The sequence below is a fragment of the Calonectris borealis genome, chromosome 3 (assembly GCF_964195595.1).
Source record: "Calonectris borealis chromosome 3, bCalBor7.hap1.2, whole genome shotgun sequence".
In the NCBI taxonomy this organism is placed as follows: Eukaryota; Metazoa; Chordata; class Aves; order Procellariiformes; family Procellariidae; genus Calonectris; species Calonectris borealis.
In genome coordinates, this window is record NC_134314.1 from 78,393,672 (window position 1) to 78,412,548 (window position 18,877).

The window sequence follows — 18,877 nt, forward strand, 5'->3', positions numbered from 1 at the left end:
GCAGTTTAACTTGCTCAGCACACTGTTGAGTCCTAAATCCACTTTGTGCACCACTATAAGCGGTCTGAATATTGCTCTTCTGTCCATGGTATCCTGACACGTTTTGTATAAGTAACATTTTCTTTTTGTACTAGGTTTCTTTTAAGGATCCTAAATTGTTTTGCAAACTTCATAAAGCTCATTAAGGACTTGCAAAATTGGTAAATATATTTTAAATTAATTACAATGCAGTTATTGAAAGCATCATTACCTCTATCACTGAGATTCATCCCGGAGGTGGATATGCTGTAGTATATTTGAAATCCAGAGGAGGTTTGACGTTCCAGAGCAACACTATTCAGTCAGTTGGGAAAGGATGTGCACAACAAAATCACATGTATGAAAAGGACAGAAAAGAAGGCTCTTGTTTTCAGAAGTTAATCTTCAAAACTAAAAATGACCTGTAACAACAAGTATTTCTGACTAATCCAATTTTTCTGAAACAATCAAAGGATCTCGGCAAGAATCTTAATTTTCTCCCTAATCCAAAGACTGAGCCTTTTAGCACATGGCTGTGTCCTGATCCAAAGGAATTAGGGCTTCCTAGTCACCAGCCAACATCAGTTCTGCAGAGTTTTCCTCAGTGACTTTTTCTATTGCATGTCTTTGCCTATCAATACCTACTGAGGCTGGATGGAGCTCATGCCTCAGGATATTCTTAAATGGCAATTTAGCGCCAATTCCTCTGCTGGCTGTGACATGAGGTCCTCAGAGGGAGATGTAGAAGGCAATCCTTTGTTTTTCTCAGTAGCAAGCCAAGACTGGTTTCTGCTCCTCAAAGATAAGTAGTGAAAGGAGAGGATGTGACAAACAGGAATGGGAAGGAAAAGTCATCCAATCACATCCATGGGAAGGTCGTAGTTAATGAGAAAGTGTGAAGAAAAGGACGTGAAGAGTACAGTCTGACTGAGCAGTGTTTGTTAGTGCATCACTGCCGCAGGCCTGATGTAGACACCTAGGAGATTAAGGAGACAGGATATAAAGCAATCATAACACTTCTTCTGTAGCTTTCTTTTCCTTTCAGTTAAAGAAACCCAAATGAACTCACTATTTGCCAATTTAGCTTTCTAGTAGAGGCTGTGGCCTGCCTTGAGTCGGCAGGGACGCCGGGGGTCCGCTGGGGGACTCCTCCCCAGATACGTGCATAGCTCCCAGCACCAAATTCAGCCTAGCAGTGAGGGGGAGGCAGAAACCCCTGCCTGTCTGCTGGGGGCCCAAACCATCCTGCTAGACGTGGAAGGGAGCACACACACTGCCTGGCAAGGAGGCTCCTTGCGTATGTGTTGCACAAAGCCCACTGCACGCTCAATGACCAAATTTCATACCTTGAACCACTGGGCTCAGCCAGGCATTTGTTCTTCCTGGGAATATGATTATTCAGCTTTTCCTTGGGTCTGACCTAAAGACCACCTACACAAAGGTAGGGGCTCAAGGCAGGAAATGCTTATAGGTTTCACTTATGTATGAACTGGAACAGAATATAAAATAACGCAGAAAGGAAGCTGTACAAATAATCACTTCTCACGTCGATGTGTGCAATGGGTGGTATTAATAGCATGCCTAATACTTTTGTTAACTCAGAAAAGATGCTCTGGAGTGCCATTACTAATGGCTGTGCTGCATTGTAATGTAGATGAAGCTTCAGGCCAAAAAGATGAGTGGTGCAGTTCATACTACTTTTTTGTGGAACAACGACAAATCTAACCTTCCTTTTAGCCCCTCTACAGGGCTGACATTTTTTTCATCCTTTAGATCCAGGATGATTGGGTCTACCCTTCTGCCTGGAATGACCAATATAAGTTTAGCAACAGCAGTCACAATGTATTTAGGGATGTAGGGACAACATTAGGATCCAGACTCTCCGGATCCTTTCTCATGTGCTTTCCAGAGAAGGAAATCTGGCTTGACATAGTTTTTGCACGTAAACTGAGCAAAAACGAAATATTACAGTTCCACCCCCACCACTACCCTAATGCCTCCACTGGGCTTCATAAATATAGTTCTTTCAAGGAAATGCTGTCAATGGGAGCAGAAACCGTTTTCTTCAGTTTGTGCTTAGAACTAGCCAAAAACTAACCAAAAGAAATACCCCCAGCAGCTGGTGAGCACTTGGGATCTGCATAGTTTCCAGCTCAGAGGGAATTCACAGGGCTCCAAAACTGTGCCAGAATTGTTTTGTGCCACTGCAACTTGAAGTTGAGAGCAGCACGCAGTATGTATCCATAAACCTGTGTTTTCCCTGGGAGCTTAAATTTTCCTTCAGCTCAGGCTGTGTAGCTAGTTTGCACAATGCAATTAGCAGAATTTGTTGCTGCAATAGGAGTTTGCAGTAGTGGTTCAATCAGAACATGTGAGCCACAATCGAATCTAATTCATTTTTTCCTAACTGTATGGAATCCTCAATGCTAGTGAGAGTAAAGGATTGTAAAAATCCACTTTTTGTCACTAAAGTAAAAGCTCTGCCTATGAATACGTACACAAAGCACCTCTGTTGTAAAAGCAGCAGCCATTTTACATTGTCACTTCTAGAAAAGAATCTGACTTCCCAGAGTGAGAGAATGCTACACAGGACGATCGTGGATTTTATTCGGGCTAGCATCTTCAGCAATAAAGTGGTGGGTGTAATCCTTAGAGAGAGGTTCTACCATTTTAATCACAGCAGTAGAGTGGTACGACTCTGTGTGTAGGCAAGTGATAAAATAAATTTTGAGAGCCTCTTCTAAGCTACGGCATTCCTATGTTCTTGCTTTATACTTTTTTTCGCAATCTCCATGAGTTAGGATGAGTTATAACCTAATGTTAGCTTAGATGAAGGCAGACTTTGCAAGCGGTGCATGCAGAGAGGGGTTTGTATATTTTGGGAGGGTGCTCTGTAGCTCAGATCCATTCCTTCACTTCTGACTTGTGAATAGCAAAACTATTTGTTATTCAGTTTTCAAAGACAGCAAAATGTGTCGGCCTGTCACACTCTGTAAGTCGGCTGTCAATAGGAACTTCTGAAACAGCCCATCTTCCCTTCATGGCTAGCAAATAACAACTACCAAAAACTAAACGCTTGCTATTTATGTTCTTCGGGAAACAAGAAAGCAAGAACAAAAATTTGAACATTAGCCTCTTCCATGGAGATTCTTTTATGTGCTGGCACTTACAAACTTTTGGAATATTACCTTATTCTGGCTTCATTCACTATATCACCATTAGCTTTGTGTTCTGAATAGCGTGGTTAAATTATTGTGAATGATATAGTTAAATTATTAATGTTGCCTTGGTTGCTAATGCAGTGCTGACTGCTTGTTACCTTGGATTGTGTGGCTGGTTACAGTTCATTGCCTTTCGTCCCTGTCTTCCCAGGGTACTATCTCTAACCAATTACCAAGCCTGATGCTTTATTATTATTATTCTTGCTAGTTATTAAGCAGCTCTCTTAGCTTTTCCTTTGGCGTCAGTGCTAATAAAAACTGGATCGGACCTGGAATATGGAAGCTGTCTTTTTATCCATGGAGCAAGCCCAGCTCAGCCTGCAGCACAGTAGGCTTCCCTGCTTTGCCATGTCAGACCTTGGCTGAGATGCCAAAGTGGACTAATTAATGCTATTTCTGTTGCTGTCACCTACACCCAGGGAGGTAGACTCATACCACATGACTGAAGTCATGCTATCAACTTTTCCTTGTTCCCATGCAGGCCCCACAACTGACTCTATAGCCTGCACAAATTCCTAGAGCTGTCTACTGCCTTTGCCATGGATTGTTTCAGCAGTGTCCAAAATAAGTCAATAAACCAGTGGACAGAGCCAGCTGGGAACTGAAATTTTTGTTTGCAGGCTATTCTACATTTCAATAATTTTAGTTCCCAGTTAGAATAAAAGCTATTCTTACAATAACCATTTTCTGCAATTGCCATTTCTTAAAAAAGTCAATAAAGGACCATTTAAAAATATTTTGCTCTCAATCATTTCACTTTGGTTTTATATGACATTCAGTGTTGTAATAGTGCATCTTTAATATGCCTAATATCATACACGGATAATATATAGCAATCATTTACAATACTTGAAGCAACTCAACAAAGTGAAATGCTCCAGCATTATATTTTGAATTTGCCCTATAAAATGTAAAAAATTGAACTTCTGCAAAATACTCTGATTTATGTGAAACCACATTTTTAATGGAGACTTAGTTTTCTAAGTTTGCTACCAACAGCTACAGGCAATAGCACAATACATTTATCTGGCATATCAGAATGCACTTGGAAGTTGGGCGTTTTTTATATCACTCAGTGTCTTTGTTAACACTCACAGATTAGCCATACATACCTAGAACAGCAAAGGCTACTTACTCTCTGGATCTGGAGCTTCTCTCCTTTCTATGTTATCCTCAGGCTTGATTTGGCTGGTTTCTGGCCGTGCTGGATATCATGGCCCATGCCTCCTTTCCAAATATTGGGAGACAGAAGCACAGATATGTCCATCTCAATGGGCTGGCAGGGACCCTCCCGCCCCTGGGGCACTGCACTGGCAGAGGGACACCAGTGCCACCCTGGAGCCCAAGAGAGCATATGGAGGGGAGGTCACCCACAGCGGCTTCCTCTTTGCAAGGAAGTGCTTGTGCTAAAAGGATTGCTTGTGTTTTGTGGCCGCGCGTAATGCCTCCTTGTTTCTTTCATGTGCCAAAAACTTATTGTCTAAGTGGAAGAGACTTACCTTGAAGTAATTTTCCTATATATGTACATACATATGTATTTTTTTTTACTTATCCGTGCCTGTATAGATGTATTAATACAAAATCCTCATTGTATTTAGACAGTTTTGCCCATCTTTGATATTGAAGGAAAAGGTGTTTTAGTGAAACCCCAAACTGGCTTCTTTGCTTTCCTAGCTCATGCTGTTATTCCTTGGTATACTTGGGAAACAAAAATTGGCAACCTTTGTCAAACTGAAGACAGTTGCAGTGCCAGGAAAGAGGGTAACCCCATCTACCAGAGCAAAGAGCACATGGCTGCCCACCCACTAACAGCTCTGCTGCCTTAGAAAGCCACCCCAAAGCAGCCCATGCTAACCCAGCAGAGGCATCACTCTTCTCCTCCTCACCAGCCCACTTGCAACCTCCCTCTGGTGCGGGTTGGTGCACCAATCAACCATCTGCCAAGAGCAGAAACCTCAGCAGGGGAAGCTTTTGTACCAAGTGTGTCAGGCAAGCCAGGCTGCTTTACTTCAGAGTTTGAGCTAACATGAAAATTAGCAAAAGGCAGCAGACAGATGTATTGCCTCCAGCTACTAAGACACTGTCAAAGATCCACTGCTTGACATCTGTGTCCATAGGAAGTCCTTTGCTCTAGATGTTGAAGCAGATGCCAGGCCTTCTTGGATCTTTGGCAAGAGAGAAGACCTTTAAACTTGACTGCCTCCTATGTCTTAGATACACTTCCTTATCATCTTGTCTCTGCAACAATTTACTATCTTATAAGGAGTGATAGCACCAATAAGTCAAGTAGCTCTTTGCTTTGGCTTTCTCTGTGGAATGATTGTCATGTGAAGCCTGCTACTTTCTGCAGTTTTGGCAGAGAAGCTTTCGATGCTGGGGAGGAGCAAGGAGAGCATTTACTTTTAGAGAGGCAGGAGCAGGGATTCATGTAAGAGGAAACATTTGTTTTGTCTACAGCACAGGGAAGAGCCATGCTGAAAAAGATGGCTTACAAAGTACAGCTGAATTAACAATGAGCTAAGTTTTCCTCAGTGACAGGCAAAAGCAAATGATATTCGGTATATGTCAGTCAATATTAGATGCTACCTGGTAGTAAACAGTTAATTTCCATTGTCGTGGTTTAACCCCAGCCGGCAACTAAGCACCACCCAGCCGCTCGCTCACTCTCCCCCGGTGGGAAGGGGGAGAGAATATGAAGAGTAAAAGTGAGAAAATCCGTGGGTTGAGATAAAGACAGTTTAATAGGTAAAGCAAAAGCCGCGCACACAAGCAAAGGAAAACAAGGAATTCATTCACTACTTCCCACCGGCAGGCAGGTGTTCAGCCATCTCCAGGAAAGCAGGGCTCCATCATGTGTAACGGTGACTTGGGAAGACAAACACCATAACTCTGAACATCCCCTGGTTCCTTCTTCTTCCCCCAGCTTTATATGCTGAGCATGACATCATATGGCATGGAATATCCCTTTGGCCAGTTGGGGTCAGCTGTCCCAGCTGTGTCCCCTCCCAACTTCTTGTGCACCCCCAGCCTACTCGCTGGTGGGGTGGTGTGAGAGGCAGAAAAGGCCTTGACATGTAAGCACTGCTCAGCAGTAACAAAAACATCCCTGTGTTATAAACACTGTTTCCAGCACAAATCCAAACCATAGCCCCATACTAGCTAGGATGAAGAAAATTAACTCTACACCAGCCAAAACCAGCATGCCCATCTATACTTACAGACCAGTGCTAGGTCCAGGGAACCATTCCGATCTCTGTGGCAAAAGACATGAAGAACTTCTCATTGGTGCCAACTGAGCTGAGGCTCCTCACTAGCCCATACCATGCCAGGTCAACTCAGGAGAGGTCAAACAAGAGGTCTGCATTGGGGTCAGAGGAGGGAGGAACATTTCTTTGTCTCTGCTTTTTGAAAGAAGAATAGGCTGAACTTTATGACAGAAGAAAATATTTCTATCCCAAAAAAGAAAAGAACTCACTATAACATGGCATTCAACTATATGTTAGCTAAATTTTACGAGAAATCTGAAGCAAAATTGAAACACTGAATGCCATTTCAAATGGAAATTTTAGTTTCATTTTTACTCGTGAAACCATTTTACTCCTGAAAACTCATGATTTATAGAATAATGCTGCCTGCATATCGGTTTGTATCTTCCTTCCTTAAATTTGAATCTCTTGCCTGAGTTCAGCCAAATTTGACAAAGATACAGAGTCTTCAGAAATAATGAAGGCTCCACAGATTTCTTGAGTATCTTCAGAACAGCCTTTGGGTGGCTGCGCAGAAAGAGTGAGACCCTGTCAGCAGCTCTGGGAAGAAGAGGCAGCAATGTGAGTTCACCCATTACACACATCAAAGAGTTCACGCAAGAAACAGACATTATAAAACGTTCCATCACTTGGAGATTTTCCATCAGAACTCTAAACAACCACAAATGTAAATCCATAGGAAAACAGTCACACTAAATCTACAGCTTACAGAACTGCTTTTCCCCTTTTCATTATACTTTTTTTCTTTCTATGCCTAAATGTATTACAAAAATGAAAGGCATGTAATGTTTCCTTTTCTCCAATTTCCTTTCTTTCTCCACTCATAGTTTCTCAAAACTCAGCCCAGGGACAAATTTCCAAATGGAAAAAGGGAGCATGAAGGTCTGTAACTGGTACTTGCTAACTTTTCCAAAAGCAAGGACTGTTTGTGAAAGTGGACTTAGTAAAAAGTAAGCTTTGACTTACAGAGAATATTTTTTTAGAGTAGGAAAAAGAAAAAATTTCTAGGAGAAAGAGGAAAATAAAAATCCTTCTTTTCCAAAACAAAATCTTTTTAAAAAAATTTTAAAAGTCCATATGAATTCCCTGAAGTGAAAATAATTGAAAATTTCTGTGTTTTGATGTTTTAAGCAACAAAACTGAAAGGTCCAAGAACTTGGTCATTAAGTGAAGGCCTCATTTCCCATACAAATGCAGAAACATCCCCTATAGTGTATTTCCTGTGATAGGCTGCTCTTTTAACACATATGTTTGTCAGTGACACCTGAAATATGTGACTTCAGCTTTCAATCCCTGAAGGCGGTTTGTTACAAGTAGCATGTTGATAACGGCTAACATGTATTTATATCTTAATTTTCAGTGCCCAAAAGGCACCTAAGTCTTTCCCTATAAACAACACTTAAATACAGTTAGTGGATGCTAGCAGCTATTTTGCCATTAACTTCTCTTGGGCCAAGAAGGCAATGAAGATTTTAATTACGCAGGTCATTTGTGGAAAGCCTTCCCAGAGCCCAGCGAGATACGTCTCGCTTATTGGAAATTTTGTGTTTTCACATATCTGAATACGAGCCAATTTTTTTTTTCCCTGCTATGAGGATAGCTTATTCACTTTTGGACCAAGGCAAGGACTGGAGTATTTAAATAACGGTATACCTAATTCCTGTTTTTCTGTTCTTCTGAATGTCATTTTTTCTTCCTTTTTTTTCTTCCACTTGGGAATAAGAATATCCATTGTCTTAAAGATAACTTCAGTTTTCTGAGACCAGCTAATCTGGGTAGCTTGGTGAGTTTATTTTCTAGGAAACAACAAAGTGCAGAGCGTAAATGGAATTGCTTTAACAGCTAGCAGGATGGGATCTGCGTGAAATTTCCCCCACTGTCTCAGCTGTTCTCACTATATGCCAAATCACAGTTTCAGATGGCTGAAATAGATTAATCTCTTCAGACTTTGATTTAGCTGCCACAGAACCCTGTCCTTCCCGAAAACAAAGACTCCTTCCATAGTGTTATACAAATTCCAGAGAATTTGGATTTACAGACTAAAATTGTCCAAAGTTTCAAAAAACCAAAGGTATATATCATTGAAAAACATTGTCCTGCGCCAACTGGCATGGCTCCTGCCAAGAACTGCTTTTTGGGAAAGCAGACAGTGTGACCCATGGCTGGCACTCAGGAGTCTCTCCCTCTGATTTTGCACTGACAGGGAAGGGAAAAAAAAAAAACAAAACAGAAGTATAAATTTAAATTCCTGAGTGCCAGGTATAAGCAGTTCATGTGTACAATCTGAGTACGCTTCAGCCTTACAGATTTTATTTAAGCTGTCCTTCTAGAGCACATCTTCTGGTAGCCTGCTGCAGTGCTGACTGGCAGGTGATGCCCTGTATGTGCCTTTCCACTCACACGGCCTTGTCTGCACCCCTCCTTTGGGATAACTTCACCACCCCAAACCACAGGAATGCTGGGACCTCCCAGTTCCCTCCTGTGGTCTGAAACTCCAGATTGGTCGTGGGCAACATTAATCCTCACACGATTACCTGACGTTCAGGAAGCCTGCAGGATAAAGCATGCTCTATCTTTACCAGCTGGCAGAGGGTGGCTGGGTGTTAGAGAGCTCCCAGAGCCCAGGACTGTGCCAACAGAGGCACAACAGAGGAGGAGACCAGTCCTCCAGACCAGTGCGGAGGAGTGGTGTCCCAGCACCATGCCTAGACCCAACCGGGCAAGAGCTGTAATTGCAGGTGAGCACTGTGGACCCCCCAATAGTGTGTAATCTTTGGTTCAGGGAGCACCACCGTGACCGTCCGTGCAGACCCCTCTGTCACAAGCTCAGACCTGTGCCCCTTAAACGATAGGCATGTACCAGTCGCATGACAGCACATACAAACGGCCCACACTGAACTCAGCAAGTCTATGAAGTTTTGCTCAGCCCTGTTGAACACTCTACTGGCTATGAAGCATGTAAGTTTCACAGATATTCTAGGTTTTGTGTTTTGTTTTGTTTTTTTTTTTTGCAGTGTCCATGTGTTCACCAGCTCCATTTCAAGAAGATCATCACGGAGCCCTTAAATAGCAGTGACTTTTAATTGCTACCTATCCATACTAGATTTGAACCGGTGACCCAGAGATTAAAGTAACCATTCCTAATCCCATTACCCATCTCCTGAGTCCACCGGTCCCTGAAGAATGTGATTCATTAACTGAACTGCTCTTTTACTGACTGTATTTTTCCAGCACCTCATAACCTACATGAAATTACAATATTTTTCCCTTTCTCACTGTATGTATGTCAGATACTTACATATCTCCAGTTATTTCGCTAGCTAGCCTCATAGGAGTTTTGTAAATGGCATTATCAAAATTGCATCTCCCTGATTCATTATTTCCAATTCTATAAAATAGCTGAGTTAGTGAAGACACTATCAAAGGGGTTTTTAAATAAACATGCTTAATCTTCTGGAGATTAAAAGAGATAGTATGGGTGACATATAATGATCATTTTACCCCAAAGCCATCAGAAATACAACGTACAAGAAAAACACATCAAACAAATAGGCACAATAGAGAGCATTTCAATGAGAAGATAATCACACTGCAGGATTTGCTTCAACTCAGTGGCCTAAATATTGCCCTGTATGAAAAATAAAATGAAAGAGGAATATTAAAAAAAACATATTTATACCCCACAGTCTGCTTAAAAAAATGAACTGCAAATAATACCTAAAGTAATTTATTTTTAAATTAATTCCTAGGATTGAAATTTGTCCAACAGACAAAAATTAAAATAATTTAAGAAGCTAGAAAGAAAAAAACAAGGTGATCAATTTCTAGCATGATGCAAATTTTTATTGATAAGAGTAAAACAATTAGGCAGTGTGTCTCTAGCCAGATATCAAGAAAATTACACTGACTCTCTGATTATCTTAATACTTTTCACAGAAAATGTATGGTACGTAGAAGAAACACATGGCCTGCCAGTGTAGAAACTCATGGGAAGCAATGTAGATTCAACTCTGTAGAAAAGGAATTCATTTAATAAATCACAAATCCTTCTGCTATTCATCCTGGCTGCAAAGGGATGGCTGATGCAGAATAATGCCCAATTTTCTTACACCGTGCTGGGCTATTAGATGTACAGACGCTATTAGGTTCTGTCCAGGTCCTCTGTTGGTGTAACTGGCATAAATCAACTGAAGTTAATTGAGCTATGCAGATTTACCCAGGTAGCTGGGAGAAAATCACATATTCATTTACAGCATGCCTGAGAAGCCCGGAGAAGGGTATTTTAAGACATATTTTGTTCTTTGAAGTTAGGAACCTGATTAACTCTTTCCAGCAGATGCAGCCTCTTTGTGACTAATGGCTTTTCCACTGACTAAATATTTGGACTCATACTCCATAGGGCCCAAGCTTCCTGCCAGATTTTCACTGAGACAAGATCTCATTTCTACTGTGTAATTATTCTGTTAATTAAGTTTTCACACATTTCAGTCATGTGCACTGTGGCGTTTCATCTGCCCCTAAATCATTCTACAAATGCAAAGAGCCAAAGTAGGAAAAAAATCAGAAATAATACCTGGCTATATACTTTCACTAAAAATTTTGGGTCATGTCTCTTGCCAGCTGGTCGTCTATATAGCCACCTGACTAGTACATAGCCTAACTTAGTAAGACCCAATGTTTTCCAAACAGCCAAAGCCAATGGCTCAAAAAAGCCACAGGTCACAGCACTTGGGAAGGGAAGAGCTTTGCTCGACCCCTCTAAAAGACCGGGCTGAAATTCACTCCCTCCCTTCCTCTTCAAGCATTTTGCTTTAATAAATTTTGCTAAGATAGCTTCAAGCACTCCAAACTCAAACCCACCCCTCTAATATTGCTTGCTTCCCTGGCATTACAATAAAACCTCAGGTAAGGAGCCCCACCACAGATTTCTTATCAGTCACAACCTACAAACAGCACATGCTGTGTTCACACCAGCATCAGGAGAGGAGGAATAAGTGGTCACCTCCCTTTTGCTTGAAGCTATGGACAAAAGATTTTTACTCTGTCGTATGACAAATACATTTCGTATCAAGCAGTGGGCAGGCTCGCAGCCGCTGCTGGAAAGGCAGCAGTTACAGAGACCATTGCAAGCCGGTCTAATGCCTCAGACCTGTTCAACAGCTCTCGGCTGGTTCAGATGCCAGATTCACCTCTGCTGGGCTATGAGGGTGTGCCCTGTAGTCAACTGCACATATTGACACCAAGCGAGTCTTAGATCAGGGTCTCAAATATCCAGAATTCCCAATGTGCGTTTAGGCTTAAGTACAGGGACGACACAGAACCTCATGGCTTTTGAACATTACTTTTTTTAGTTCCCAATATGTCTAGCAAACACAAAGTTGTTCAGACTCGTAAAATGCTCCTTGCAATTGACTATACTTACAGTGTACTGGGTGTTTGATGTAATCAGGCCGGACAATTTGTGATAACTAGTGCCTTGCTCTCCAAGTAACTGGAGGAATAGTCATATAAAGTAGAGGGAGGACTCTGGCCCTTAGGTTTAGTGTTAAAATTTAATTTTCCTGTTGTTCTGTAGCTGTATAGTACCAACAGTACTTCTCAGAAGTAGTAACATATATCAGATTCTTGTTGGCATGAAAAAAAAAAAAGAATACCAGCTGTTCGATATTCAAACACGACAGTCACATATTTGCATTGACATGAATAAGAAAGGTTTCTCAGTCATTTCAACGGGAGCTTGGATGAAAGAAACAGATCTAAAGGTTTCTTTTACTGCTTTTTTTAACACTGCCTGCAAGGTACTTTTCTGCCTTCTCTTTTTTTTTAGCTTATCAATATGTATTTCGGAGTTTTTTACTTTTATGTTTAACACATCTTTTTTAAAAGGGAGCATGATCAGTTTCTAAGGATGCTACTTAGAGGTACAGTGGTACAAAAAGGTAGCCACAGACTGGGAGGAAAGCTTTCAAAAGCCCATGGGAAGTGACAGGGGTGGAAAGCTGATCTTTCCGTGGCAAGTCAATCCTTAGCACCTTCCAGGTTATACACAGCTGCTGTATATGGTAGCCTTTCACAGGTGCCAGGAATAGGCACTAGGATAGATCTCTATTACCAGTGTTGAAGACAAGCCCAACGTTGTACGGTATTACTGTCACACATCAAAGTGAGAGCCGTGAGTTCTGCTTTTCCCTTCAGAAAGCACTTGAGTTCACTTATCCCACCTTTTAATCAGGCACCACGTCTCTTTTGACTAAAGCATAACCTAAGGGAAAATCTGAGTACAAGCTGAGGAGAAGAATCCTACCTGACTTTAGTCAAAGAAGAGTGGTTTTATTCTTGATTTCAGGCAACAGGCAGTTTGATCTTAATAATACTGTGCTATAACCTCCTCTCAAATTAGGACACTGAGAGTTCTCCCACTTTTGTTTCTGCAGGTCTTTGGTAGGTGGTTCGGGTTTGGAATATGATTAGCAAGCTGTACAAAAACATGAAGCTAAGAATAAAAGAGGCAATTAGGGTTACATTCAGGTGAGCATGCCACTCTAAAATAGTAAGAATTCAAATAATTATCCAGTTCAAGGATAATAGTACTTCCCTTGAGAATCTTCAGTTCATCTCCTGGTCCTTATTTCTAATTAATCCTTGAATCCTTTTTTAGGTTAATACAATTAACAATAGGGATAAACCCTCTGTAGTGTTTAATCAATTGGATTTGCAGAACTTGTTTTTCTTTGCTATGACCAGCAGGGGTCTGAGGAAACCCTGTCGCCCTCTTAAGCCTTACTTAATTGTGGCATCACCCAACAACATGCGCACTCAAACACCTCCTTTTAACCGCACTGAGGGTACCAGAGAGGGAAAATCAGTTCAGTTCAATATTTCTTCAAAAGACTACTACACAAACCAACATGTTTGCCCCCTGCCCCACACCCACACACTTGCTATCTTCTCATTGTACAGTGACTATCCAAAATGAATACTGCCAGCATGTCCTCAAAGGCATAAAGTATTCTTGTAAAAACTCAGCATTAGATTTAAAACCAAAAATGAATATATAAAAATAATGTTTTCCCCACAGGAATGTAAAGAGGGAAAGATTCTGTAGGGTTAGGCTGCATTCGGCATAAGACATTGATTTCTCTTCTCCTCTCTTCTCACCCTTGTTTTACTAGCCTCCTGCTGTTTCTAGCTTTTCCAGGTCTTTCCAGCTGGATCTGAATCAGAAGCACATGGGTGCTGCTCTCCCTGCCTCTGTCTCTTTCCTTATATGTTCATTAGCTTTCTGAGCTTCATATTACAGTCATCATAGTTAAATATGCAATTTAGATTTTCCTTTTAATCACCCGCAAATGTATAGTCAGGACCTGGTGATCTTCTTTTCCTGATCACAGATAAACTGTATATGCAATATTGGCTCCCCTGCTCCTTTTCATCTCTCCTTTTTTAGTGTTTTCTCCTTCCATGCTCATTGGGTTGTCCTGTCCTTGGTTATCACACCAGGGTCTCACTAGGGAATCTCCAAGAACAACACTAACTGGCAACAGGTCCTCTAGTTTCCAATGTCCTATTGACCTCAGCACCACAGCTGAACCATTTGGCTTTCCACCCACTATTTGATGTTCAAAGCTTCTTAGATCATGTCCTTCTCCCCTAGATAACTGCTTGTAGGTGAGTATTTACCTTCCGTTGAATATCTCTCCATCAACAAAGAGACAGAAAGATAAGCATTGATGGAATATCTCTGCGAGACTTGTGTTTCCCAAAAAGAGACTGGTATCCTGGTTGTGTCCTGCAGACATCCTGCGAGCCCTGAAAGAGCCTGAAAGCCTGCACTCAGCACTAGATGTTATTATTTTCCTTTATGCAGAATCTCAGAAGGTTTCCAAATCGATGCTTTTGTTTTCCAGGCCCGTGGAGAGTCCATGTTTTTTTTTAGTTTGAAATAAAAAAAAAAGGTAAAATGAGACGAGCTATTCTTAGCAAAGAATTGGTTATGGAATATAAATACTGAAAATTGGGAAACAAAAGAGCCATTTTTAAAGGGTTTCTGATTAAATCTGTATCCCCACCGTCCTTTAGTGCTGTGTGTCCATGCGTTCTGTGGTTCCTTTCTCTATTTTCAAAAATATCTGGAGTGCGGTGAAGGACTTATGAAGTAAAAACCTTAATTTGTGTGGTTATACATTCAAAATGTGTGACTGCAGAGTGGAAGCCTGAAATGAAAGGGCTTATTAATAACATTTTTTATTCATACAGCAGTAAGAAAAGGCTTCATTTGTTCATCCCTTGATCGTCTTTTTCTTTTCAATTACCTTTTCTAAAAGGAAGTTTAATGTCATCTCTGGATTGCAGCAGGTCTGTGGTTAAAAAGAAAACAAGACAAAACACTTTAAACTTCAGGTAGGTTTTTCTGTGACTTTTTCCCCATCATTTTTCTATTTGTTAATGGAGCACCTGGTATCTACTAACCTGAATCCAGAAAAGCTAATTTTTGTGAGGTCAACAGAGCTCATGCCTCCTAGCCCTGGTGCCAATCCCCCACACTGGCTGCCTAATACCAGGACCTCCCCCAGTCCGGGACCTCAGAGGGACCTTGCACCTGGGCTCACCAAGCGGGAGAAGCCGCCCCTTCTGGTGCTCTCCTGGAGTCCTACTCTCAAGCGTGCCCTGCTGCAGAGCTTGCCCCACCGCTGCCCTCACCGCACTGCCCGAGTGGTGGTGGTGCAGCAGGAGGGCACATGGAGCTCGGTGTGAGGTTGTGAGGTAGACCTGATCCTACTCCAGGGTGTCCTTCCCCTCCATTCTCCTCTGTTGTGCTGCTTTTCCTCCTTCTGCCTCTGCCCGTGGTTTAGGTTTACTCCTAAGTCCCCAGCAGTGTTCCCTATAGCATTCTCCAAGATCTCACATTCCCACAATACTGATTGAGACCCATCTTCTTCTGACCTGAGGCAAAACAGTCCAGATTTTGTGAGACTATCACAACAAGATGAGGGCTTCTAAGCTGAGTCAAGCCTCAATTGAAATAGGAATGCAACCTCCTACCAGAATCCAGCAGAAGAGTATCAAAGAAAGGAACACGTCCCCTACACAAGTCTTCTTTCCAATCAGCCTGTGTGCAGGACTGCCCTATAAATATGGTTCAGAAGGATGTAAAAAACTTTGCAGTGATGTTGGTCATGCAGTTTGGGACCCATTGAGAACGTATGGTGCTCCAAAATCTAAAATAAATGAATATTAAATCTTTCCATGATCCTTGGGCCTTGGCTGGTGTCGGAAAGGAGACTTGAGCAGAAAGAGAGGAACACCTCCAGATAGTTTTGTACGGATGGTAAATGATCCTTAACCCATCATTTCAAACTGAACATGCAGCCCAAGGCAGAACTTTCTGCCTGTATACAAAGAAAGGCTTCTCCTTTTATTGTAACATTGGAGCAGATCATCAACATTAGTTAATTTATCTTTGCAGTATTTCTTGTTTAGCTTTACTGTTTATATGGAACTGACACTAATACCGGTTTACACATGCATTACAGGAGATCACTTATTTTTCAGGTCAGGGACAGTGTTTCTGGTAGATGGGTTTGTTGAATGCTAATTAACACTAACCCCCAGCACAAAACATTTCTTTAAAAAAAAAAACAAACAAAAAAATGTAAATAATATAGTCCTTGACTGGTATAAGAGGAAATGGCACTATTTTTTTAAAACAGGATTATTGGTAAAATAATTGTCAAACAGAAGCTTCTTAAATGTACTTTCAGGAAAGCAAACATAAAAGACAGAAAAATAGGCAGCTGTAAACATGTAAAAAGCAGCAATCATTTGGGTGGTGCTGTAAACTCTCCGAAGATAATTTAGCTTTCCCTTATCAAAGGGCTGTAAATGATCTCCTGACTGACCGGGATCAGTCAAAATAACTTTGAGACACTCTGCACTAGGAAAATAAATGCTTTTTGGCTCTGCAAAGTATATTATTTCCTGGTTCCTACATACCAAATGAAAGAATAGTCCATTTAGAGAAGAGCTGTATGCAGTTGGATGTTTTCAGTACTTCTCAGTATCTTGCTGCTCTTGATCCAAAACACAACTTTGTACACTTGGCTGGCTTGCCAATATTGCACTTTCTCACCTCTCCCAGAAATCTGGTTCATCAGTCTTTAATATGTCCTAAGGGTCAGCATAATGGGGAGAAAAAGGGGCAGAAAACCATATGATTTGTCATGGGTTATTCTGATTCCCTTCTGATTATGCTTTGTCAAGTTGCTAAGAGGGTCTGTTATGGGAGAGCTTTTGATAACTACCTCCTTTACAGAGACAGTCTAGCTTTTCTTGGCTATGGACTCTTTGCAGTAGAGTTGGCACCCTGAAGTAGGGAAATGAGTGCTTAAGCAGCTATTTTTATGGCTCTGTAATTCTATCTCACTTTTTTTTTCCGTGATTTTTCTTAAGCCCGACACTTTAACAAGTAACCCACCTCCCCCTTGCAAGTCAGAGAGGTATCATTTTTTAACAAAGCCAACTGATTGCTGCCAGCCTTCTATTTAGTGGCTATTTCAAGTATTTATCCCAGTCAACTGCTATTGATAACTTATAACATTGTAAAGAAAGATATAGCTGCACATTGAGCAGGTCTGTGTCACTGCATACTCTTTCTGCAGTTTTGCTTAATTCTCCCTTGCTCTCTAGTCCAGTGTGCTGTAGGAAGCCCAGATTCAACCTTTTATTCTAATTGAGATCCAACATGTCCAGGATAAGAAAAGAACACCCTCCCTGTCATCAAGCCATGGGCTAGGCTGGGCTAGACCACCTTCAGCCTGTCCTTTCATGTACAGGCAAGGAGGGCAAACACAAGGATGGCAATACCACAGAAAGGAGTGCCACTGTCCCTTGCCTTGGTTGCTCATTTCCAACCTTTCCCATGTGTTGGCACAAGTGCTTAACCTGCCACATAGAAACATGATCAGTGAATGAATCTGGTTAAAAACTGATCCAATATAAAGAGAAGAAAACTAGTTTTAACCTGGATAGGTTTTCTCACTTTACCTTGAATTTGGCTGCATTGGGGAAAATTTCACCCAGGCTATTGTTAATGAGCACTGGCTGAACAGAATAATTGATTGTGGTGGGTTGACCCTGGCTGAACGCCAGGTGCCCACCAAAGCCACTCTATCACTCCCTCTCCTCAGCTGGACAGGGGAAAGAAAATATAACGAAAGGCTCATGGGTCAAGAGAAGGACAGGGAGAGATCACTCACCTATTACTGTCACAGGCAAAACAGACTCAACTTGGGGAAATTAGTTTATTACCAATCAAATCAGAGTAGGATAATGAGAAATAAAACCAAAACACCTTTCTCCCTTCTTCCCAGGCTCAACTTCACTCCCGAACTCTCTACCTCCTCCCCTGCAGCAGTGCAGGGGGATGGGGAATGGGGGTTGCGGTCAGTTCATCACACGTTGTTTCTGCTGCTCCTTGTTCCTCAGGGGGAGGACTCCTCACACTCTTCCCCTGCTCCAGTGTGGGGTCCCTCCCACGGGAGACAGTTCTCCATGACCTTTTCCAACATGAGTCCTTTCCACAAGCTGCAGTTCTTCACGAACTGCTCCAACGTGAGTCCTTCCCACGCGCTACAGTTCTTCACAAACTACTCCAGCATGGGTCCCTTCCACGGGGTGCAGTCCTTCAGGAACAAACTGCTCCAGTGTGGGTCCCCCACGGGGTTGCAAGTTCTGCCAGCAAACCTGCTCCAGCGTGCGCTTCTCTCTCCACGGGTCCACAGGTCCTGCCAGGAGCCTGCTCCAGCGTGGGCTTCCGACGAGGTCACAGCCTCCTTCGGGCATCTACCTGCTCCAGCATGGGGTCCTCCACAGGTTGCAGGTGGTATCTGCTCCATCGTTAACCTCCGTGGGCTGCAGGGGGACAGCCTGCCTCACCATGGTCTTCACCACGGACTGCAGGGGAATCTCTGCTCTGGCCCCCTCCATCTTCACTGTCCTTGGTGTCTGCAGAGATGTTTCTTTCACATATTCTCACTCCTGTCTCTGGCTGCAATTGCTGTTCCCCCTTCTTAAATATGTTATCACAGAGGCTCTACCACTGTGGCTAATGGGCTCGGCCTTGGCCAGCGGCAGGTCCGTCTTGGAGCCAGCTGGCATTGGCTCTGTCAGACACAGGGGAGGCTTCTAGCAGCTTCCCACAGAAGCCAACCCTGTGGCCCACCCGCTACCAAAACCTTGCCACGCAAACCCAATACATTGATACATACACAATTTCTATGTTTAAAAGTACCTTTTCATTTTGACAACAAGCTTGTTTGAATACTACTTATAAGAGATCTGGTCTTGTGTTTAAGTGCCAGCAGGAATGAAAAC